At 44.5% G+C, this 26,274-nt stretch overlaps 1 long non-coding RNA gene across 1 annotated transcript in view; it reads right to left on the bottom strand.

Annotated features, from left to right (window-relative positions):
• Positions 1 to 2,807: 2,807 nt before the first annotated feature.
• Positions 2,808 to 26,274, bottom strand: part of LOC146811594 (uncharacterized) — a 36,659-nt gene continuing 13,192 nt past the window's right edge. The window contains exons 2-3 of the long non-coding RNA XR_014966756.1: positions 18,445 to 18,519; positions 2,808 to 4,456 (exon numbers count right to left, since the gene is read on the bottom strand). This is a non-coding gene — a long non-coding RNA (uncharacterized LOC146811594). The remainder of the gene's footprint in view (positions 4,457 to 18,444; positions 18,520 to 26,274) is intronic.

The following is a 26,274-nucleotide window of genomic DNA, read 5'->3' as shown; positions in this document are numbered from 1 at the left end:
ACATTTAAATATGTGAGACATGAACAAGATACAAAGTAGATGACAAATTTCTGGATGTCTTTTATTCTTTATAGTGCTTCGCACATTGACAACAACCTTTGAGAACAGCCAACGCGTTTCGTCCCAACATGGGCTTCTTCAGGGCACCATGATGTAAAAGAACGACACATTCAAGAACACGATTTGTCCAATAAAAGTAAGAGACCAACGATGACTCCGAATATGTTCTTTCCAACCTCATGGTAGAGGAAGTGACAGAGACAAGTTGTCCCAGAAGTTTTCTGATAATAGATGCAAATCTTTCCAGCACGGTAAAAGCCAAAACAGAAAAGAAAGAAATCATCGAAGCGATATTGGCCGCAAGTCTTGGTCCTGCACCGATCCGTTACGTGACGTCAGTCAGTCAGGAAGGTAATTACCTTCCTGACTGACTGATGTCGCGTAACGGATCGGGTGCAGGACCAAGACTTGCGGCTAATATCGCTATTGGACAAATCGTGTTCTTGAATGTGTCGTTCTTTTACATCATGGTGCCCTGAAGAAGTTCATGTTGGGGTGAAACACGTTGGCTGTTCTCAAAGGTTGTTGTCAATGTGCGAAGCACTATAAAGAATAAAAGACACCCAGAAATTTGGCATCTACTTTGTATCTTGTTCATGTCTCACATATTTAAATGTGTTTAAATATTAGTTTTGTATATATTGCCTCTCATCCCACTGTTTCAACAATGAAATGATACATCTCCTGATTGGAGCTATAACTGTACAATCAACTAGGACAGAAATTTCGATTTGACAAATAGACGACATCTATGTGAACACGCCACAGATTGAGTCATCTCCTAGTTCTACAAAACCTGCTGAGCTGCCATAAATAGACCGGACGGCAGCTGGATACTTCGTGCATTATGACAACTTTTAATTGGATCCAAGTGAAACTGAATTGCCAATACCGCTTTCCCTTTCAAGCTACGAGTATATTCTCTCTATCTTTGGCTAAAGAAGACATACATTGTTGCTCCCTGGATACATCTCTTGATTACTGATGGCTTACATTTCCTGGTACACTGGATTGGTATGGTGACTGTCTTTTTTCTACTTTCTAATAGACATTATCTCCCAGAATGTTCTGCAGTCCAACATGTGAACTTGGTACTTAAACCACATGCATCATTGCACCATGAAGTAAGTCATGTATCCCTGGTGAACATTATAGCAGTTCCAGTTCCTGATGGAATAGTTTTGGCAAGGGTATCATAGGATTTATATGGTTCAACTGACCTTTTGTAAATTCTGTATTTGTTTAAGTTCTTTAAATTATTTAATCACCTCTAGTACATTGTCTGATGATTGGAACATTGAAACTGTGCATTATTTGCTTTCAGATCTAGAGCAATCAGCTGCATTTTATAATCATGAATTGTATGATGGTACATCTAATTTTGGCGACATGTTCTGTTATCAACATTCTGCTCACCATTTTTCACAGAAAGCTAATTACCACATACAGTATACTATTACACCCAACACTGCTCAACACCACGAAAGGTAGTTCAAAAATATTTGGACAAACGTTGGCATATTTTTCTGGTTTCGACACATCAGACCCAGCCTCTTATTACTGTAGGCTTGCACATGCATCTGTAAAGAAGAATATGCTAACAAACACCAAGCTGATTTACTCTGCTACTTTTATTTCTCAACTGTCTATACAGGGTTTTAACTTCTGGAAAGACACAATAGATCAGTGGTCTCCAACCTTTTCTGTAATAAGAGCTACTGATGGGAAAAGAAAATCATACTGAGATAGTAATATTATTAGTGTAGTAACAGTGACTACATCAGAGAAAATTACATTAGTGGGCACTCCAAGCAAGATCTTGGATTTGATTTTAGAATGCCTAACTATGGTTATTACATGACAGCCATAGCTTAAATGTCCCAGGCACCAATGTAATAATATTTGTAATAGCTCTTAGTAATGACGCATGATGGAAAAAAATTATTTAGGGAATCATACATTCTTTCAACCAAGCAAAAGCTTCTAATTTAGCAGCCCGGGCTACACACTGGAGAGATACTTATAAGTAGCTAGAGAGCTACCAGTGGCTCACGAGCTACTCATTGGGGAAACCTGCAATAGATATAAAATCTGTCTGGGCAACAAGAGCTTGGCCGGTTCAGGGAAAAGAGGCCTTATTCGGAGCATGCCTCATACCACATCAAATGATTTTCCTGAATAAAACAGTGCAACTGACTTCCTGTCTTGGTTTAGCTAAGGCAAAAGATTTGAACATACCTCGCATTCCCAACTTTGTATGTTTTGAACATCGGCAGCATTACACAAAACACAGTGAGGATAAGCTAGATGCCATGCTCTGCAATGTATCATACAATACATCAGACCCCGATCAGCAGGGTCAATTGGCTTGGCCGCTAGACACAAATAAATGTAAGTCTAGATTTCTGGGTAACACAGGAGGGTTTAAGATCAACAGGCCTGACCTACACTACGTACAATCACAAAATGCAGGGGTGGTGACATCATATAGTGTTGGGGAGTTACGCCTAGATTGGCTAAAGACCTCAACACTTTCCCAGGTGAAACTACATTTGTCCCTTCTTTTGGATGACCTGTATCTCAGGGATTTTTTAATAAGTCCCAGACACCCCCTGTCAAAAGCGCTTCTTGAATGGGATATACAACGAGCTATGGAAAATTTCTCAGTAGGAAGCTGTGGTGAGATTGCGCAAAATCAACAGGGTTAATATCATAAAGGCTTTGGCTGTGATTGACAACGGTATGGCCACATTTCATCAATAATTTATTCACTGGGCAACATTGTGTCTTCTACTATTGACATAATTCAGCAGGACATGTTAATTTTACAATATGGACAGTCACAATTACGATCAATCGTAATACGTTCTGGACACATGCTGTGGCGTTACATCAACACTGCCAACCTGTTTTCTGAATATGACCTGACAGAAAGGTAGAGAACTATGGAACGCAGATATGCGAAATACACCATGTTGCACATTGAAAAACTATACCAATTACCTTTTACCATGGCAGAGACACCATCCATAGACTGGATAAGCCATGGTTAAACCAACCTACCGGTCACGACTTTCAAAATCCAATATTGTCTCCAATACCAACAAGGTAGGCAGATACGAAGCACTAGGGAAAGGTAATGTGCATGAGTATTTTGAATTACTATTCAAGTTTAGATGCAAGAAAGGGGAAACATAAGTTTTCCTTAGTGGTTCCAACTGTGAGGGATGCTTTGACCGGGTCCTTAGTTTGCAAGGACATTTTCCTTCATGGGGCGTGCAACACTTCTTTTGCGAACTTGTCCGGTCATCTGGAGTGTTCCCCAGATGCCCTGATACTTCAGTTATTCAAACTACTCTCGAATGGGAGCGATTTGATGCTGCATGTTCAAGCTTGCTGTGAAATGGAACCAGGCTTCCCTTATCTGGTGACGGTTAATTCCTTAGTCAAGTGTTGTACACAAGTACTGTTTCCACCTGCCTGCAAAATTTGGGAGGCAGTGCAGTAGCCTTCGATCAATGTTTCCAACATACGCTTTGATTCCCTTAGCAGACTGAAAGCCTTGCTTTTTCAACAGGATGTGGCCTTAACTTCGGCCAGAGAGACGTTTGATCTCCATCTGAGATACAGACAATACTCCACACTAAATTCCCATTCCATTTTGGAGAGCTAGTTCATGGTATCTTTAATATTACTGAAACTAAAGGAATAGTGCACCTTTTTAAATGTATCAGCTCTGGATTGGTTAACACCTTTCAGACAATCTTCAGAGTTATTCCATCATTTGTACACTGTGCTGGGAACCGTTTTGGGAGGGGTCCTACTTGTCCTGCTACTTTTGACGGGAATACTAATTTTAATTTTTCTGCTCAGCAATGGACGTCCCAGTTCAGTTCGGAATGGAGACAGTGCTGCTTGGGCTGGAATGCCATGAGTGCATGGTGCACAGGTATGGCACACTTCGACTTCAGGAACTGGATGAGCACTGGTTCTTGTCCTTCAGGCCTGTCTGGCTTCATTGTATATCACCTGTATTCTACTGCCTGCTTTGCAGCCACAGATGCATATTGGACATATGCCTAGGCTCGCAAATGGTTGCGCCATTGAACTTTGAAGTACTGCTGGACCCGTTAAAGGCCCTTGGGTAGTGTTTTCCCCAGCATATTCCATTGCTGATGAATGCATTTCTTGAGTATCCCTTGGATGCTTCGGATCCTAGTGACTTGGCCAACGGCTTCACAATACGCCTACAGGATGCAGTTCCTACCTCAGTGGCTTCTGTGGGAACTGGATGGAATCACCCTTGCTCCATAAATCTGCTTGAAGGTGCGCCTCTGGGATCATCGTCTGCAATGTTGCTTCTGCCACTTGCAACACATGAAATAATTGCCCTTTTCTGTGTAAGAAAAAAATCAGCTAGTTTAAAAAAAACAAATTCATCCAAAGGTTTTTGTTTTATTCTTCGAGGCACCATTGCTTTTGGAAGTGCTTAGAATTTCAAATGGTATAATCACTTGAAAGCTTTCATTTTTTTTAATTTATTTTTTATTTCTTTATTGCATTTTTACATTTTTTCCCCACAGGTATCAGCACAGTAAACACAGTCAAATAGTAAACAACAAAAAATGCAAGGTTTTTTAACCCCTTCCCCGCTCATGACGGAACCGTTCCGTCATGAGCCACGGTTGCCGTGTGCTCATGACGGAACGGTTCAGTCATGACACGCCCGTTGGCGGCCGCTCCGCCTGCGTGGCGCTGTTTCCCCGCCTGTGCGGGGGGACAACGCAAATGGGCGGAGTCATGACGGAACCGTTCCGTCATGAGCACAGCTCAACTGTGGCTCATGACGGAGCGGCTCCGTCATGAGCACAGGCCCACCGCGCTGCCCCCCTGCCCCCCCCAGCGCTGCAGCGGAATGTCCGCAGCAGCGAAGGGGTTAAAGGGAAGCCATCATACAAAATAAACAATGAATAATATTTAAAAAAAAGAAAAAAGGAGTTACAAACAACCAAATACAGGGCATGGGTCTAGATTCAAAAGAGCACACATTGGAGCCAAACTAGTCCGATTGGCTCCAACATCATGCTTAGTTTGTTCCACTCATGCCTGTCAGTTATTCTAATTCCTTCCATCTTACTAAGGGAGCCCAGATATTTCGTCCAAACAGCTTCGATTTGTTACCCTTCCTTTCATAGATCGCTCTTTCCAATGTAGATATATAAAGTAGCCGCGAGAGCCATTGCTGAAAGGTAGTAGGGAGACGGTCCAACCAAGCAGAGGCAATGTTAACCCTTAGGACAGCCATGGCAATAAAAAGAAATTGCTGAGCCCACTCATTTTGTCCTGAATCGCTTATCCCCAACAGAATTAATCTGGGGGTTAATGTAATTTTTAACCCAATTGACCGATCTAAGAAGATTCCAGCAAACCTTGCAAGCGTGGGCAGGTTGCAAACATATGTACAAGATCAGCTGCCATCCCCCACACCGTGGGCAAGTGATCCCTGATGACCCCCCCCCCCCCCCACTGTGCTAATCTAGCCGGAGTATATTATAGAGAAAAAACAGTTTTAAAATGTTGCGCATGGAGCCCGGCCGAACACAAAACTGTCCGGGCTAGCTCTAAAGATTTTGTAAATGCCTCTGGTGCAGCCCCCACGCTCTCCAGCCATTTATTATCCTGTTTAACTAGATCATCTTGTTTTAAGCTGATCAATTCTGCATATATTAGCCTGAAAGTGCCCTTACCGCCGTCTCACAAGATGTCAATTATTAGGTTGCTATTGAACCCACTACCCCCCCCAACCTTTTTGCCAAAAAAACTGCGCAGCTGCAAATATTTAAAATAATTGCCCTTTCCCAGCCCGAACTCCAGCTGAATATCCCTAAATTGGCGAAACCCTTCCTTCTCAATTAAATCACCAGCCTTTCGGACTCCCTTTGTTGCCCATCCTGCCATGACCTCGTCAGAAAAAAATTCCGGAAGGGTGGGGTTTTTGTAAAGTAAAGTATAATGATTAATCCTCCCCAAACCAATCTTCTTTTTTAGAGCCTCCCAGATCTTAAAAGCAGATGGCAGAGTCTAACATTTTGTCCTCTTATAGTAACTAGGCTCTGTGAATTTCAAAAAGCAGTTCTCTGCATGTTCTCCCAATAACAGCTTGTAAACATCTGGGAGCTCTCTTTCCCCGTCTATATCATCTGGGGATGACCCAACCAAAATACCCATATACTGAAGTGCAGCTGCCCAGTAGTAACTTCGTAAATCCGGAACTGAAAAACCCCTTTCTCCTGTGGCAAAGACATATAGTGAAGAGCCCTCCTAGTTTTCCCCTGTGCCCAAATTAATCGATTAACTAGGCCTTCTAAAGTATTGAACCAAGATTTTTGAAATTCCAATGGGATCACCCTAAACAAATACAAAATCTTTGGTAAAAACATCATTTTAACGACGTTACACCATCCCACCAAAGGCAAATGAAGATTATTCAGTCTGTTAAAGTCCATTCTCGCCTTCCTGATTACTGGCTCGATGTTTTTAGCCACCAAGTTGTCTACATCAGACATGATCTTTATACCTAAATACATTGCCGATTCTATAACACGGGGATCTTTCAAGTTGACAAAACGATTCTTTACTACTTGAGTCTTAAATCTATTAAGTGCATACCCTGTGTAGGTGCCGAACTCTTGTGCTACTACCTCAACCGCTGCCAAGGCCAAAAGTGGATCCGTAGTGATAATGGCCACATCGTCGGCGTAGGCAAGGACTTTAGATTCCACGCCCTGGCATACTACTGGGGAAATTCCGTTATTAGCCTCAAATAGCCTTATTAAGGGGTCCATGTAAATAGCAAATAGCAGGGGCGAAGATGGACCCCTGCCGTGTCCCCCGCTGGATATTAAAAGGCAGATTGTAGTTGCCATTTACCTTTAGGCGAACTGTGGGTGCCAAATAAAGCACTTGGATGGATTTAATAAACCCCTCCCCTGAGGCCGAACCATCTCATTGATTCTCACAGACAGTCCCAGGAGACCCTATCGAATGCCTTTTCAGCATCTAAAAACAGGGCAACCATAGGGTCTCCTGAGACTTCCACTGCATCAAAAAGTGTAATCACACGCCGTACATGCTGTGTGGTTCCACGACCTGTTATAAACCTGTGTTGACAAGGGTGAATAGTTTTCTTTAATATACCATTTAATCAAGCCGCCATAACCTTAGAGACATTTTTTACATCGCTGTTCAATAGTGTAATAGGGTGATATGCGCCCGGCTCTCTTGCTGGTTTATCTTTTTTCAGAAAAACTACAATATCTGCGCCTGCCCACGACTCAGGTGCAGGCCCCCCTTTTTGCGCCAGCAAAATAACCTCAATCAAATCTTGTCCAATAGAGTCCTTAAAGATTTTATAAAACTCCAACGGAATCTGATCCGGCCCGACTGCTTTTGCAGATGGCAAATCTTGCAAGGCCCCAATTATTTCTTCATGTGAAAACACCCTCTCAAGTTCCTCCCTATCGACAGGGTCTACCTTCTGTACAGCTATTTTATCTAAAAACTTTCGAATACCCGGGGACGCCACTGATGGTCCTCTACTATATAGATGCTGATAGAAAAGCCTAAAAATTTCACGGATTTCTGATGCGTTTGTTATAACCTTTCCTTCAGCGTCATAAATTTCAGAGATCTCCCCAGCTGCTGTTTTTTGCCTAACTGTTATGGCCAGGGTATGTCCGACCGGCTCGTTGTATTAATGGCATTGTTCTTTTTTTGCCAGATAGATCTCAGCTGCCTTCGTAGCAAAATGATCCCCCGCCTCAGCCTTATTTATAGCCAGCTGAAGTGTTATTTCATCTATCACACCACCCGTACTGATGGCTGTAGCAAGAGCCTCTTCCAATTTGTTCAATTTTTCCCTGACATCCATCTGCCGCTGTCGCTCCTTCTTCTGTCGGCGCAGACTATAACTTATAGTTTCACCTCTAACCCCTGCTTTAAAAGCATCCCAAATTATTCCCTCGCTAGTGCTCCCTCGGTTAAAATCCCCAAATTCCTTAATCCAGCCCTTCATAAATGCGACATAGTCAGGATCATATAACAACCTCCGTTCAAAGGTCCATCCCGGGTTTAACTTCTCCCCCATCGGCAAATTAACTGTAAGAACTAGCGGATTGTGATCCAACATTATCAGAGGATGCCTCAGAATACCAGAATTAGAAATAAATTGTTTTGAAACAAAAAAGTAATCCAAGCGGGATATAACCTTATGTGGAGCTGAAAAAAAGGTGCTACCTGGATCTAAGGGTTTCAAATATGGCCATAAATCTATCAGACCATTATTACGAACTAGATTAGTTAAGGCAAAACCAACCTTTCTTTTTTTCCCCAAGATAATTGCTTCCTGGCAAACCCCACTGTACTCCCAAACCATTGATATTAAAATCCCCACAAATAATCATAGGGGTAGACCACATAGCCAGACTGGAGTCTAGTTCTTCTAACAACTCCGGGTCATCACATGTTGATCCGTATAACGAACAGAGTGTAAACTTACATCCATTAATCAGACATTCGATCACCACCCACCGACCCCATTGATCTACGGTCTTTCTCATAACCCTTACATCATTCCTCCGGGCAAGGATTGCCACTCCCCTTGTTCGAGAACCCTGCGTTGTATGTGTCAAAAGTTTAAACCCCAATTGCTCCATTATACGAGCTCTGCTGCCCTCTATGTGTCTCTTGAACACAAAGAAAATCTATGCGTAAAGACTTCAGCCAGATTGTCACCTTATTCCGCTTGTTTTGGTCATTTAACCCGCAAATGTTAGCTGTCAGAATCCGTAGACTCATGTCTTAGATTTTTTCATTTCTTTCGAGTAATCTCTACTTTCAATTAGTCTCTCCCTATACACATTTATATTTATACGCCTTGTTTGAATCTCCTTGAGTAACCAAACATAAACTTTTTGTGTCCAATTATGTCGCTCCATCATTGACCTGGCATATCGCAATACCACATACTGTGCTGAACCTCCACCAAACCCCTCTGAGAAAACCCCCCCACCCTCCCCCTACTTCTCTTACGGGCAAGTAGGTCAGGTATGACCTAAGTGTGGCCGCTGTAGTTCCAGCACAGACAGCGCCAGCCCCCCCGCCCCACGAGAATACCCAAATACCAGGTGCTACCTAGCCTCGATAATCAAATCCTTAAAATCATTCCATCAGTAAATTCCAGCCCCAGCCCCCAATTTTCAAGCAGAAAGGGAAAAAAAGAGAAAAAAATACCTAAGCAGCAAATATACCTCAAAATGACCTTTCCCTTGACCCGTGCCCCATAGGGCACTAGTAGCGCATGTTAAATTTCATATTCATTTAGCAAGAAGAAGCAAGCCCCATCAATAATTTCATCAGTTATTCCCTGTTGCCCCCCTGTCTGCAGTATTACCTAGGGCCCTCTCCCCCCATGTTTCAGTTACTTCCAAAAGAAATTCTTGAGCTTTTATCTCAGAAAAAAACATTCTAACCCTCCCCTCCACCTTCAGCCGTGCAGGAAAGAGCAAAAAAGCTTCACAGCCAACCCCCTGGAATAAGGCAATTATCTGTTGTAACCTCAATCTCCGCTCAACCGTTGTGTGGCAAAAGTCCGGTCGAGCAAAGAAGGTATGTCCTTCAAAAGTTATTTTTGAGTCAGGTCTAGCCCGATCTATAATGGCCTGCCTTACAAAAAATTGCCTATAAAACCAATATAGCTCTAGGTCGTTCGCCTTGATTTTTCGAGTGGGTTTTCTTAAACATTGGGAAGCGATGAGTCCGCTGCACTTCCATCTCCCAATTCCAGTGGGCGAGTTCTGGGAAAGCACCCTTCAATAACTTTACAACAACGGCCATGGTGTTCTCTCCTTCCACGTTTTCCTCAAGGCCCAGCAGCTGAACCTTGTTGCGGCGCTGCCGATTCTCAAACTCCTCAAGTTTCCAACATACATATTGTGTTTGTTTTTCCTGTGAAAGCTTTCAATTAACATTTTAAAGTGAAGCTTGCTATTAGAAGACTTTAAGAACAGTTTTTAAAATTTTAAGACTTTTATGCTGGCTTTTAGATAGCTTTTATATATCGACCCTTAGGATGCGGAGTGGGTGTTATAATGCAGCTATTTCTTACATTGTCCTAGAAAATAACATCTTAGCTATGAACTTTTACACACATTTGCATGCACTACAATGTTGGATTAGTTTCTCTGATACTACTTTGTTTTCACATCCAGCTTCGCAAAACATTAATATGATGATGCCTAGAACACCATGTACTAGGCCTCACTATGCACAAGGTACAAAAGTCGTCCTATCTTCATGAAGCGACAATGCTATCTATATATCCATAACAGCACTAATCTAACTTGCCCATAGGGAAGGCTGCTTTTTATTATAAATAATAAGTATCCCCACAGAAAGTCCCAGGAGGCACTTCTGCTGACTCAAAGGTCCTTGCATGCTGAGAAATCACCATGCACCAGTCTGACATTCCATGAGGGGTGTCCAACTCGAGACCAGGGCGGGGTCCTTCACACTCTCCCATCAGGTAATGGGGTTGGATAGTCCCTTGGGGGGGGGGGGGGGGATTCTTGGCTTTACACCTACACACACACTAGGTACACTTAGAATAGGGTACGCACCTTAGGAGTACGCTAGATTACCAATTTGCATATATGCCTAAGTATATGAATTGCTTCAGCACCATGATAAAAATGTATCTCCTCTTTACGCTCTTGGTGCTTGTAGTCTCATTTATTTGCTTCTGTCTCCTAATCATTGCAGTGCATTGATTTGAACAAGATTAACATTGGTTCCACTGTTTATTCCCCATATATTTCTCTGAGTGTAAGATTCTGTACAGTTTCCACAATCCCTGACTGATCAGGATTGTCATGTTCAGTGGATTCCAGAGTACATTCGCTCCCTGGTAAGGTTACGGGGGCTTATGCTAGCACTGTGAGCTAGCTGATCTATAGGCCAACTTATCCTGCGGGGGTGTCCGGAAACTGCCTAGGCACCATGCCCTTAGCTTATGTTGGCCAAACAATGCGCAGACCCTAGGGATTAAAAGGAACTACATGACACGGTCATAGCTTTTTTTATAATCCTGGTAGTGGCCACATGGTGCAACTGCACTATACTTCAATGTGACACAGGGACTTCTTTTGGCCACCTGGTCCAACTGCACTATACTGTGATGTGCCACGGGGACCTCTCTTGGCCACCTGATGTACCTGCACTATAGCGTGACGTGCAACAGGGACCCCTGTTGGCCACCGGGTTCAACTGCATTATACTGTTATGTGCTATGGTGACTTCCATTGGCCACCTGGGGCAACTGCAATATACTGTGATGTGCCACAGGGAACTCTGTTGGCCACCTGGAGCAACTGCACTATATTGTGATGTGCTATGGGGACCTATGTTGGCCATCTGGGGCAACTGCACTATATTGTCATGTGCCATGGGGACCTTGTTGTCCACCTGCCGCGTGCCACCTGCCGTGTCTGCACTATACTGTGATGTGACACAGTGGTCTATGTTGGCCACCTGGTGCAACTGCACTATACTATAATGTGCCACTGGGACCTTGGTTGGCCACCCAGTGCAACTGCACTATACTGTGATGTGCCACAGGTATCTCTGTTGGCCAATTGGTGCAACTGTACTGCACTGTGATGTGACTCTGGGACATCTGTTGGACACCTGGTGCAACTGCACTATACTGTGATGTGCCCCAGTGACCTCTGTTGGACAAATGGTGCAACTGCACTATACTGTGATGTGCCACTGGAGCCTCTGTTAGCAACTTGGTGCAACTGCACTATACTGTGTGCCACAGGTATGTCTGATGGCTGCCTGGTGCAATTGCACTATACTGTGAGCCACAGGGACCTCTATTTCCCACCTGGTGCAAATACACTATACTGTGTACCACATTGATCTCTCTCTGTTGGTCACGTGGTGCAAGTGCACTATACTGAGTGCCACAAGCACCTCTGTTGGCTACCTAGTGCAACCGCACTGTTCTCTGTGGCACAGGGGCCTGTGTTGGCCACCTGGTACAAATGCAGTATACTGTGACGTGCCACTAGGACCTCTGTTGGCTACATGGTGAAACTGCACTAAACTGCAATATGCCACAGAGATCACTGTTGGCCAATTAGTGTAACTGGACTATACTGTGATGTGCCACAGGGACCTCTGTTGGTGACCTGGTGCAACTATACTGTAATGTGTCACAGGGAGCTCTGTTTATGACCTGGTGCAAATGCACCATATTGTGATGTGCCACAGGGACCTCCGTTGTCGACCTATTGCAACTGCACTATACTGTGTGCTACAAGGACCACTGTTAGCTACTTGATGCAACTGCACTATTACTGTAATGTAGCCATGGGTATCTCTGTTGGCCAGCTGGTGCAACTGCACTGTACTGTGTGCCACAGGGACCTCTGTTGGCCACCTGGTGCAACTGCACTATGATGTGATGCTGGGACCTCTGTTGGCCACCTGGTGTAACCGCACTATATTATGTTCCACAGGCCCTCAGTTGTCCACCGGGTGCAACTGCACTAAATTGTGATGTGCCACAGAAACCTCTGTTGGCCACCTGGTGCAACTGCACTACACTGAAAAGTGCCACAGGGAGCTCTGTTCTCCACCAGATGCAACTGCAGCATACTGTCATGTGCAACAGGGACCTCTACTTGTCACCTGGTGCAGCTGCAGTATACTGTGTGCCATAGGTACTTCTGTTGGCCACCTGGTGAAACTGCACTATACTGGGACTAGTCCTTACCGCAATGCAGTTTGCTGTCTGAAATCATGAACCACGGCATTCGATGTTTCCTTGAGCATTTTTATTGGCATCTGAAAAGTTAAATACAATCCAACCCATGAATTTTCACAGTGACGGCAGGTACATGTTCACAGCCATCAACATCAATTACAATAATCTTCGGCAGAGAGCATACAATCTTCAACCTCCACTTTTTCAGCCTATATCAAATAACCCTTCTGTGCCCTGTCGAAGCCCCTCCGCTTTCCAGCATTTAATGACATGCTCCTGCTGTATCAAGGTTTCTTGTGGGAAGTAGTCATGTTTGCTGCCCACAGTTATCACTCTTGTGTGGCTATGCCCTTTAGGTTTCTGCATGTGTAATAAGATTAGAAACTAAAAGGAAAACCAAACTAAAAATTAACCTAACCAGGTCTACCAGGGGTCCTCTAATGTCAAGTTATGTCATCTTTCCCTGTTCATGGGCGTCAGCCCGTTCAATGGGCCAGGAGGCTGTGGGGTGGGGAAGGAGGCAGGAGACCAGGGGAGGGGCATGGGGAGGAGAGGAGAGGAGGAGGGGGCTCACCCAATGCAGAAGGGGTCGCCCGGTATGTTCCCAGCACTAGTGCAAGCTCATTCCCACCCTCTCTATCTGACCTCCCTTTTCCATAAATGCTACTCAGCAACTGGTTTGGTTCCATTCCATTGTGTGCCTCTCACGCTGCCTCTGGTTCTGAGTCATTCACCTGCTACTCCGTTTGGTCCATTTTACAAGCTTCCCATACCTCCATTATTTTCCCCCCATGGCTCTGCCAAAGGTTTGCACCTCCTAGTGACCTTGTCTTCACGGATCAGTCCCTTCTCCTCTGCTCTAGCCCAGCAGGAAACCTATTTTTCCCAATCAGATATTTTGGGGCTTGTTGTTGCCGTCCACCTAAGGGCTATCCTCCGTTTAGCCAGTATAAAGGCAAGGTCCACAAATCTATGTCCCAACCGTTTGGACTTAGGCCTTGGGAAGAGTCCCAGCAAGCACAATTCCAGGCAACAGGTAATTGTGCTAGTCAGTACCCCAATAACAGTCTCTACAATCATTGTCCAGTACTGCTGGAGTTTCGGACAAGACCACACCATATGATCAAAATTGGCATCTGTTGTTAAGCATCTGGCACATTTCTGATCATAATCACAACAGAGCCCCACGGTGCGTGAGGGAGGGAACCAGAGGAACGGAGACCTAGGAGCTAGCAGCCTCCAACATTAAATGTTAACCACAAAAAGAGCTGCTCCAAGTACGCTGACCACAGTAAGGTTATGGTTAAATTGTGAGTGTAGGCATCTCATAAAATGTGACAGACTGGTCTCACACACCATCTGGTGTCATGCTTCATTATTGACCAGTCCTCGCCCTCTAAAACCTCGGTTTGATAGAGGGCGGGCATGCACCTGTCGACAGGGATGCACTTCTAAACTAAGTGGGGGCCGTGAAAAAGTGAGTGAGATAAAAAATCATTAGTTATCAAATATGTTTTTAATGTGACTGGTAACTATAAGCTATTAAAAACAATGGACGGTGTATGGGGATATAATTGAGGGTGAGGACTGGTCAATGATGAAGCATGTCACCAGGTGGTGTGTGAGACCAGTTCGTCACATTTTGTGAGATGCCTACACTCACAATTTAACCATAACCGCATAGTGGTCACCGTACTAGGAACAGCTCTTTTTAGGGTTAACATTTCTGATCATCCCTCTTATACACAACATTTAATTTGTGTGGAGTAAGGTAAGTCCTGTGAAGTATATTAAACTGCTTGTGTTTGAAGTTTGCATTCCTCTACATTTTCTTAGGACTTCCCAAAGCCTTCTTCCATTCCTTCTCAGTTAGTGGCCTACCTATGGTGTCCTCCCACCTTTTCCAAATTCGGGGCAGGGGCATCTGTGACATCTCAGTTATTGCCAAGTATAACCATTTCACCAGGTGACCTGCAGGGCCCAGCGTCACCATCAACCAGAGGGCTATCAGTGGCAGGCTCTCTCAAATTGCTTCCCCATAGTGCGACCAGATCTCCTCTTACCTTGTGGTAGTTTAAAAACTGTCTCTGAGGCAAGTCGTGGTATTCTAAGAACTCATCCAGTGGGAGCAGTTCACCATCTCGATAGCAATCTCCGACTGACACCACTCCAGCCTCTCCCAAGCCCCACAGCCGGCTCACCGTGAGTGGAGGGCCCAATCCCATCTGTGGTACGCCTGTGATTGGCAGGACCGGTGAAAACAATGGTGTATCTGGCACCCGCTTTGTGCATCTGTCCCAACATGTCACTGCTACCTTGAATAATACTCCCATATTTCTGATCATCTGCTTGGGACTTAGCATCCTGGTAAGTAGTGTACATCAGGAGGTATGAGCCAGAAACGTTAACATCCCCAGCTCCCTACCATTTAGCCATCTGGCTAGCCACTGGAGCTGTGCCACCAAGTAATAAGCCTTTAAGTCAGGTGCAACCATCACCTCCCGCTAGGGGCAGCCGCAGAGTTCGCAGAGATACCCTATTATGTACATCATCGCACACTATATCCCTCAACAGTTTTTCTATGTTCTTAAACCAGCTCTTTGGGATCACCACTGGGAGATTGACAAAATAATGTAGAAGTCTTGGTATTACCGCCATCTTGGATAGTGCTACTCTGGCAATGATTGGTAGTTTAAGCGAACGCCAGAAGGTCACATTAGACCTCAATGATCTCAGGGCACCTCCCAGATTCCCTTCCAGCAGGTTTGCCTGTCGGTGGTATACCTGTATATCCAGGTATCTGAAAGATCTTGGGGCCCAGGCAAGTTCCACCCGGAGGTCCAACAATCTGTCCAGTGCAGTCTGCATTGGGAATATGCATGTCTTTTTGGTGTTGACACGCAATCCAGACAGCTCCTCAAACTCCTCCAGTATGCGCAGCATGGCTGGAACCCCCCCGGAGATCTGTTCTGTATATAAACTAAGATATCGTCTGCATATAGTGAGACTATGTGTTCAGTCTAATCAAGCATTATCCCCCAGTCTCCCGCTCTCCTGCTTGAGCTGTTCTGCAAATAGTTCCATTGCCAAGTGAAAAAGCAGCAGCAACACAGGGCACCCCTGCCTTGTTACTCTGTGTATGGAGTATTGGTCAGACACGGTCCCATCCGTGCGCACTCTAGCCATGGTATTTGCATATAAAAGGCAGACCCATTTCAGCCATTCCTCTCCCAACTCCATCCTCCCCATCACTTCTAATGAAAAGTCCCATCTTAAAGAGTCAAAGGCCTTCTCCAGGTCTACAGCCATCATTACCGCATCAGGAAACAGCCCACTGTCTTGGTGAAATAGCACCTGATATAACCTCCTCAGGTTGCTAGACGTCGAGCGCGATGGGATGAACCCGTTTTGGTCAGTATGGACCATGTTTCCTTGAGCTTTGACTAAGGTTTAGATGGGGTAAGCTGGCTGACTTCTGCAAGCAGGTCGGACCAGTGGACCCCTGACTGAGTGGACTTCCATTCCAATCACTGGTTTTGTATTTGACAATTCCTTTATTTTCTCTTTGTTACATTTGTTAACTACACTTGATGTAACATTTATGAGGTCCTGAAGAAGGCTGCCACACCTAAATGTTAGGCTGAAACATGTTGACATATGACCACCTATGCACTCTATGACAGATTTAATTCCTCTCTGTCATAGCTTATTTTTTAATCCTGGTAGAGGGATGCTTGAATGATACAAATCTGTTCCACTTTTTTGTCCCTCTTCACCACACCGATTTCTTATACGGCATTTAGTATACCTCTTCCAAACAAAGAAAACATCCCTGAAATCCTCCCTCTCGGTGAGGGGGTTGTAGCCCGCACTACGGCTAGATTCGTAGTGTGAGGTTACCTTATGATGAAGCATGGCACCCTCAGGTAGGTGAGGGAAACTGTCCTATAAAATTGACACCCCATTAGTACCAGCATTCTTCCGTTCTTTTAGACACAAGGTTCATGTTGGGTTTTGACCTCTGTTGGCCACCTGGTGCAACTGCAATATATGTGCTATCCCACGATGACCGCTTTTGGCCACTTGGTGCAAAAGCATTAGACTGTGAAGTGCTACAGGGACCTCAGTTTACCACCTAGTGCTACTGCAATGTGCCATGTGGACCTTGGTTGGCCACCTGCTTCAAATGTACACACACATTCTACTTACTAATTGGCCACCAGGCAGGCTCATCTCACACTTACCTCTGCTGCGCCACCATCGGTCACCTGGAGCCAAACCCTGGATTTTAACCCTGGTTGTCTGGCTGGAAGGCAGGAACTTACCCACTGGACCACACTGGTTTCCATGTCAGTAGCCTATCAAATTGATTCTCATGGTTATCCTTTTTATGTGCAATGGAAGCCACAAGCAATGACACCAGGGCTTGTCTGATGGTTATAGGTTCTACTGCAGTAATCTCCACCACCAAGGAGCTATAGCTCAATGCTAAGGCTTGTTCCTCTGGGGACACAGGCTTTCACAGGGCAAGGAATTGACTCCTGCCAATGCTGTCAAAGTATGCTCTGGTGGTATTTTTTCAAACAGTGCTTTTATATTCATTTGCTTAGTTTATTTTCACGTGAGAAAACAGATGAGAAAAGTGGCCACTCTTTTTAGCACGTGTGCCCCAAAATTGCGAATCTTTTTCCTTATGACCTTCCATCAACCTCCCTTTTTCTCAAATAGGTGCAATAAGGACAAAGCCTTATCTTCCTTTGTCAATGTATTAATTCTTTGTCCTTTCAAATCAGTGTATTGTAGAACACAAATGTGGCCTCTGGGTATAACTGAGCACAACAATGCGAGGAAGGTGCTATACGGATAGCAAAATAGGTTGGATGGTGGTGATTTTTCATTTTGGTGTTAACCGATCTCTCAAATCAGGGGTTTGGTGCCTGTGAAATTGGCAAAGAATAAAGGTCAAGTATGAGCCCTGGCTAAATAAGTGACAGGTAAAGTATAAGGCAAAATGAAAGTCCCTTTATTAGGAGCAATAAGAAGCTAGAAAGGTTATTTTCTTCAAGAGGCAGAAAAGTGCAGAGTCAGGCCTTTGCTTCAGCAGGTGTGCATCATGCCTGCTGCAGCAGGTGAAGGGATGGAGCGTCACAGCACAGCATAGCATGGATGGGAGTGTACTGGGGCTTTAAACACCCCTTCTTTACTTTCAAGGATGCCCACGAACACCCAGGTTCTGTATAGAGGATGACTACAGGCAATTTAGGATCCTGCTAAATGAGGGTGACGTCCCTATGTGCGGCCTTCGAGTGGCAAAATCCTTAGTTTAAGATGGGTATGCTGCTTTTGAATTTAACTGAAGACTATATGTTGAAGGTGGTATCACAGTGCACGCCGGCAACAGTCTCAGAAGCAAGTAACATGGGAGGATATAATTTGCTTAGGACAGGCCTCTTCTCAGTTCCATTATTATGCTTCAGTTGCCGTGTAGCATTACTAGAGGGCATTAGTATGAACATAACAGCACACCAAGGCTTTTCTTCTGCTTGCCAACATACCTCTTCTTCATGTTCGTCTTGCAGGGCCAATGAAGTGGAGGACTGCGATGGCTGAGAAAATGAGGAATGGCTGACCTGTATTTGTGGTAAAGGGGGAATGTTTGAAAGGTAACTAGAGCAGAAAATACCTAGGCAATTAACTGGACATACAAAGACCTATGAAATGCTCATTAATATATGAAACAACTCAGTGTACTACTCATTTATATTAAAATATACATTTTATTGTTATAAATTCATGGTATAAGCAATCTGATCCAGGATGTTGAGACATACTATATGTAACGGCATATTAACAGGTTATTAAATACATTTATACACACAATTCAAGACATAAAGTTTCAAACATACAACACAAGAACATAGACATGAATTCATTTTAACTTATTGGAACACAAGTGGCTAGATGGTGGACAAGTTCTTATTTTTGTCTACCCGCGTTTCGGCGTCAGAACGCCTTCTTCAGGACAGCCACAGCAACCGAATTAGAAATGCAAAGGGAGCCAAGAAAATGATGTTTGGACCCAAGGTAAATAAATGACTTATGAATAGATGAAGGACCATGAAACGATGAAAGTTCAAATGGTCATTTAGAAGAATAAATATTGCTAAAAACAATGAAGGCTCCTCCTATTGATGAATCCGTATAGTATGACGAATAAATCACCAGGTAAACCCAGCTGGATCCCTGTGTATATATATACTAATACATTTCTTTGTAACAGATGCAACGAATGGTGGTGCCGGGTTTGCCGATTTAAACGTGGCCACGTAATAGATTCAGTGAAAATGACGCAGCATATTTAAACAACAAATTTTATTTACCATTTTCAAGTAAATGCAATACAAGCATAATCATGGCTGCACACTGTGACAAGGCAAGGAAGAACAAGAACAGACACAGGGTATTCTCCCTGAGAGAATATGTTCTCAATCATCACACCCAGGTATATTGAGGCATCCTGTAGCATTATATATATATACACCCCCCCACGGCAGCATTCTTCTTCCTATAAATCCACCACCCCACATTCCCAGCATGGCCATTACATCGATAGAAAAAAAAACATAGTAATGCAGGTTTACCCCACCCCGGTGGGAACTATTCCTGCGGGCTGCTGTGAGGTAGGGGTAGAGCTAAGTTCAAGTAGATAAGGGGATTACAGATGTCCTTGGGTCTAGATGCAGGGGGTTGTGTTGATGCATACAGTTCGCAATTTGTATTACAATATGTAAAGCTGGTAAGCCAGGCTTTTGTAGTAGGAGTAACCTTACTGCCCCACCAGAGCGCTATCTCCCTCTTCGCAAGTACAAGGGCAATATCAAGAAATTTGCGCTTCTGCTTGGGGAAACCGTGTACATATCCCTACAAAGCTGCCTCAGGCATAGGGGCAATGTCCAGTTGTGTCATACGTGATAGAATTATGTGAATGGATCTCCGGTAATCCCCAATGTTAACACAATTGCAGGATATATGTGCAAAATTGGCATGAGGGCTTCCACACTTAGGACAGCTGTGAGGCCGATTTGGGTCAATAGCATTGATTTTTGCAGGCAACATGTATGCCCTCCATAGGTACTTAAAGTGGATCAACTTATGCCTACCGTTTAGGGAAACCTCTTTGGTCTGGGTACAACAATAGGACCAATGCGAGTCCTGCAGCGGGTGTCCTAGGTCTCGCTCCCATGCCTCTCGGATCTTGGCATCCCTACTAGGGACTAAAGCCATAGAAGACTTGAATAATTTGGAAATCAAGTGGTCCCCCCCCCCCGCTACTCGTAATCACTATCGTTAGCAGTGGGAAGGACTCGGGCTCCAATGGAAATTCTGCAATATGCATTCTAAGCGCCCTTCGGACCCTAAATTCATACGGTAAGGTCAATGTGGCCCAACCAACTCTGGCTCTGCCCCCACCCCAAACGAGCCTGATGAGGAGGGAATGGATAGTTCTAAAAAAGCTATTGGGGATTAGAATGGATATATTATGAAACCGATATAAGAATTTGGGGAGGACCACCATTTTTATGATTGCGACTTGCCCAGCCAGAGAAAGAGGGAGCTTCAAGCAGCGGTCCACCTGTTGCTGTAACTTATGCAGTGCTGGGCCATAGTTGAGTAAGATGATCTGTTCAGTTTCTTTGTGTATCTGGATTCCCAAATATCTAGCCGACTTATCACACCACTTCACAGGAAACTCAGTCCCACTTGTCTGCGCTTGGGGTTAGAGGAAAAATGTCCAACTTACCCCAGTTTATGCCCAAACCCGAGAATCCACCAAATCGAATGATCTACCCGATTAGTGGTTCCAAATTCTCCTTTGGGTAGTGTACATAAAGAATAATGTCATTGGCGTAAAGTAAGATTAAAAGGGGACCCGTCTTGAACTGAAGACCCCTATGTAGATGTCGCTCCTGCAATTGTCTGGCCAGTGGTTCTAACGCGATAAGGAAAAGCAATGGAGAAAGCGGACAGCCCTGTCTAGTAACGCAGGTGAGAGCAAACTGAGAGGACAGGATGCTGTTTAGACAAAGCCTGGCTATAGGCGAAGTATAAAGTAGTGCAGTGAGCTCAATGAATCCCTTAGGCATTTACATCCTCTTCGTAACTGTCAGGAGAAAAGGCCATTCCAAAGGGTCGAAGGCCCTGGTGTCAAGTAATACGGCAGCTGCCGGGACCTCCGGTGAGATTCTGTGTATAACCGTAAACAATGTACGCAGGTTTAACGCTGTCGCTCTGTGAGGGACAAATTCCAACTGAGTCCGGGAGATAATGCGATCTAATAGAGGCTCTTGTAAGCTTTATAAAAATTGCCAGTGAAACCATCCAATTCCTGGGCAGTCGAACCTTTTATGTCATTGATAGCACTAATGATTTCCTCAGTAGAGAATGGCTCAGCCAGGAATTGTTGCATTACTTTATTAAGCCAAACCAACGCAATTTCCGCTAAGTATTAGTTGCAAACCTCATCACCATGAGTTACGCGCGTTGAATACAGATTTGAGTAATAGTCCAGGAATTCATCCCGTATATCCGGTGTGCCCATCAGTGTCTGTCCACATCAGGAACGGATACAGGCAATGTAAGATTATCCGGTCGAGGGTCTCAGGAGCCGCACCAAGGTGCGACCAGGTCTGTGGAATATTTACTTAAAAAATGTGTTTCATGCTCAGCCGCTCCCCTGAATTCTAACAAGAGTGCCAATCGTCGGCCACGATTAGCTGGGTCAGATTGCACCACCTGTTCCCTGTCAAGTGAGTCTAGTGAGTCTAGCTGCTGCCTAATGCGAGCTAATATATACGCCTCAGTTCTTTCAATACCCCAGCATGTTTAGAAATACTGACTCCCCGCATCGAAGCTTTAAAAGCCTCCCAAAGAGTGGCCCACAATTACACCAAACCTTTATTTAAATCAAAGTATTCTACAATAGCAGCACAACGTTCTGCACTGAACACCTCGTCCATTAACCCCTGACCAAGGAACCTCCACGGGTCTCTCACACCCCTCAGGCCTGGGGACCCTGACCGTGAGAACCACAGGGGAGTGATCAGAGAATGAACTAGGAAGATGCTGAGATGCCCTATATCAAGCAGCCAAGTTGGGGATACCAGCCAGAAATCCAATTGAGTCCAGGTATCATATTGCGCAGAGTAGTGAGTATATGCAGACTCCCCCGGTCGCCAGAGTCACCAAACATCCACAAGACCAAGCGAGTCGCACTACTCCAATAACACACAAAGTGACCGTGGCTTGGAATTGAGAGAGCCAGACGTGCTGTCCTGCGCAGGGGCCAATAGAAGATTAAAATCGCCACCCATGCAAATATCGTCAGCATCGAACTGCAAAAGCTGAGTATGGAGGTTGTGGATAAATTCTGGGTTCTCAATATTAGGCGCATAAACACGATATCCCAGCAAGTGCCCCATTACCATTGTATAGCGACCAACACTATCGTTGCAAACCCTGACTAATTGCAAGGGCAAGCGTCAATGGATTAGTAAAGCTGTTCCCCGGGAGTATGTACTATAGTTCGCGAAATAGCGATGAGGGCCCCAAGAGGAAGGAAAACTGGTGGAAGGTGTACAATGTGGTGCTGTGGGTATTATGCCAGCAAAGGAAATCAGGGAGGGCATTGGAAGAAAGAAAGCTTCAATCCACAAACTGACCCTAAACTAACGACGTTGCCAAGTTTACTGGTCCACCTGCAAAAACAAAGTATGCCTACAACCTGACCCTATGCTACTCATGTTGAAAGAGTAAATAGATCCAATTCCATGAAGTATACCAAGTTGCTTTTTGTGGGCTTCCTAGGAGGTCCACTGACTTGGCACACCTTCTAGTCACTGACACCTCCTTGACAATGGTCAGTCTTACTTGCAGGGCCACATTCTTGTTCAGGTTCTTCGGTTTCCCTCCAGCACATCCCTGATCACAGTCTTCTCACCTGTACGGTTTCCACCATGTAACAGTAAAAACATTTTAACATTAAGCACAGATAGTCAGCAGCTATACAACAGTCCTTCACAACAATAGCAGCGTAAATACAACTATATGAAAACGTGCTGATGAGGTGGCAAACTCTTGCATCTGTTGGACTCCTCAATCAGGGTAACATTAAAAAGGTCATCCCTGGCAAGATCTTCCCCTTAAACAAAAAAACCTGCATTACTACCCCAACACCTCCCTTTCACCAAATGTAAATGCCCAGGAAGAACGAATCAGCAGACATTTACTAGATAGGCCCTCATTGAAATTCTAAGGATAACCCGGCCTCTAGCCTCCATCACAAACATGTATGAGTCGCCACACTCCAGCCACAGAAATGCAGGCAATTTATTAATGCTGTGTGGAGAGGCTGTGTACATCCTTTCCATTGATGTTGCTGTGAATGTTGTTTAAAGAACACACTTCTGGTGTAGAAGCCAGCCGGGCTTACACACACACACACACACAAACACACACACATTGTGACATTTGCAACCTGGTAGCCCATCACCAGACTGCTAGGTCTTCCTGGGCTAGATAGGTGGGAGGAGCAGACACTTACACCCAAGTAGGGCTGTGCCTTGCCTCACGCAAAGGCAGGGACCTTGTGATCTTCATAGGCCTCTTTGGAATTTCCTCAGATTTAAAGACACATTTGGGCATAAGTATTGGATCCAAAACACCACCAAATCAGACCTCTAGTGGAACCAAGGACATTCTGCAAGAAAGAAATAGTGTGCTGCCAAGAGGGGCAGCCACTCTGCAAGTGCATTGATGTGTTAGCCGGCTGCCTGCTGAGCCTTTATTTATTTGAAAAGTTTTATATAGCGCGAACATGACCTGCAAGGGTATCAGAGCACTGCATAAAGAAGCAGATAAGATTGGCAAGTAAAAGCGTACATAATAAACAAAAGCCAAGTTAACCAGCACATGTACAAAAAGAGCAAACCAAACGTATGGTATTTGAAAAGTAACAGTGCATGAGAAACCCATGTTGTCAGTGAAAAACAAAAGTTATATATGTGTCTTCAGATTGAGTGTTGCAACTGGTTATTCAGTAATAACCTTTTGACTTGTTTCATGAATGAGGAGGATGAAGGGCTCGATCTGATTTGGGGAGGAAGAGCATTCCAAATTCTCAGGGCAAGACCGGACAAGGAGTGGTTGAAGGTGCTTTTCTTTTTCAAGTTGAGATTTTAGCAAGAGTGTGTTAGAACTTCTTAGGGCCCGATTCAGAACAGAAAGTTAAGGATTTTTTGCCAAGTAAATGGGGGTGGTATAATGGAGAGCCTTGTGCGTCAAGCAAGCAATCTTGAACTGAATCCTAGCTTCCAGCAATAGACAAGCTCAAGGAGAATGGTACAATACCCGACAGTCGTTGGAACAGCCGAGCGGCCAGTGTTCGCAGGCCCAAATTAACCTCATGATCAGGTCATATTGCGTGCTGTATCCTCGGAGACCGACAGCAGCCCAGAGCGGACTTTGATTATCAACAGCTATCAGAAGCGAAGCCCACCTCCACCCACCATCCATCCATCCATCCATCCATCCATCCATCCATCCATCCATCCATCCATCCATCCATCCATCCATCCTCAGATCCATCCATCCTCAGATCCATCCATCCTCAGATCCATCCATCCTCAGATCCATCCCTCTTGTCCTGGAGCTCTCACTGAGACCACTAACCTCACCTGGCAATCATCCTGTCATTTATTCTTTACAACATCAATATCTTCCCCCAACTACTCTCAATTTCCAGTCGACTGAATCTCGGTCACACACTTCTCCTGCACCGGTCCTCATTTTGTCACTTGTTGTATAATTGTACACACCTGCAGTTCATGGGCCAGCGTGCTTTGAGGCTCTAGTTGTGCACCTACCTAATTGAAGCCCTTTAGAACAGTATTATTCTGGCCCATGGCCAAGGCTTGATTGCAGTGAGTGTCCTTTCTGTACGTGGCTGCTGCACCTCCACTCTCTGTAATGTTAATGTAAGAGATGAAAGCCTCGATTCAGCAAATAAATTTTACAAAAGTACCCAAAAATAATACATTTGCAGACCTCATGCAAACTGCAGATGCACACTCTAGAGTTCTATTCCGTAGCAGATTGAAAACCTTTGTCTGTGAAAGGCAGAAGAATGTGTCCTCATGTAACGCAACTGGTGCTATGTTAAGCACTCCGATACCTTCCGCTCAAGTTCGCGCTATATAAAACTCCATAAAAAAATAAATAAAATAAGAAGAAAAAGTGCACCTTCCAAAGATGAAATCAAAATGAGAAGGCAATACGGAAAGCACGTCTGTCAGGAAAATGATTTTAGTCTACTATTGCCAAATATTCTCCAAAACTATGGGGCATATTATCAAGGACGGCGTTAAAATTACCACTTTAGTGGCAGGAAACTGCAGCTAAAGTGGCGATAATGGGCTTGATAATATGCCCTTGAGAATTCCAATAGAAGCCCATGTTCACACCAGAACATGGGCTTCTATTGGAATTCAAGGGCATTTTATCAATCCTATTATCGCCACTTTAGCTGCAGTTAAAGCGGCGATAATTTTAACAGTTCTTGATTATATGCCCGTGTGCGAATTTGGATCTTTCCATGTTCTTTTTCGCAAGACTGAACGCTGTTGAGCTCTCATGCCTAAACATACCATTTTATTTTGGACTGAATGCCCTATGAATAAGTGCACATGGGCTTCATCTACTCAAATACCACACCCCTACAGTCCACTCAAATAGTGTAGACTGACCTAGGCCTAATGCACATAGGATACACTCACAATTTCAGACCATCAGCACAGGAAACACAGTTGGCTTCCAAGACCTCAAGCATCTGTGTCAGCTACTTAGAGGTGCAGGACAGGCATAGAGCTGCAGCGCAGCAGGACGAGGTTCTATATTTCAATGCTGGTATTTTCAATCCTTCCCAGTCTGTCACCATAGACGCCAAGATTCCTGGATCCATGTGTGATATGCTGTTACAGTCCACACTTATTTTTTCTATGCTGTCGGGGACCTGAAGTCTGGGTCATAAATGTATACATCACATGCAATCGAGGCCATAAATAAGGCACTGGAATAACGGCTACATATTCAAGTTTTCATATGCTTGGAGCATAACAAAGGGGCTAATGGAGCAAAAACACTATCCATAAAGAGAGGCAACATCTCTTGGTAAATATGCTGTGCCCACTGGCAAAATTAGAGGGATTGCTTTCGGAAGAACCTAAATAATACCAACAAAAAAAGTGATGGAATGCCTGAAATAAACTCAGCCACCGATAATCAAGCTGTATCCCAGTGCATCCTTATTTTGCACACCATGCCACCTCCGT

Source organism: Triturus cristatus, chromosome 7, assembly GCF_964204655.1.
Source record: "Triturus cristatus chromosome 7, aTriCri1.1, whole genome shotgun sequence".
Lineage (NCBI taxonomy): Eukaryota > Metazoa > Chordata > Amphibia > Caudata > Salamandridae > Triturus > Triturus cristatus.
This window is presented reverse-complemented; position numbering and strand designations above follow the sequence as displayed.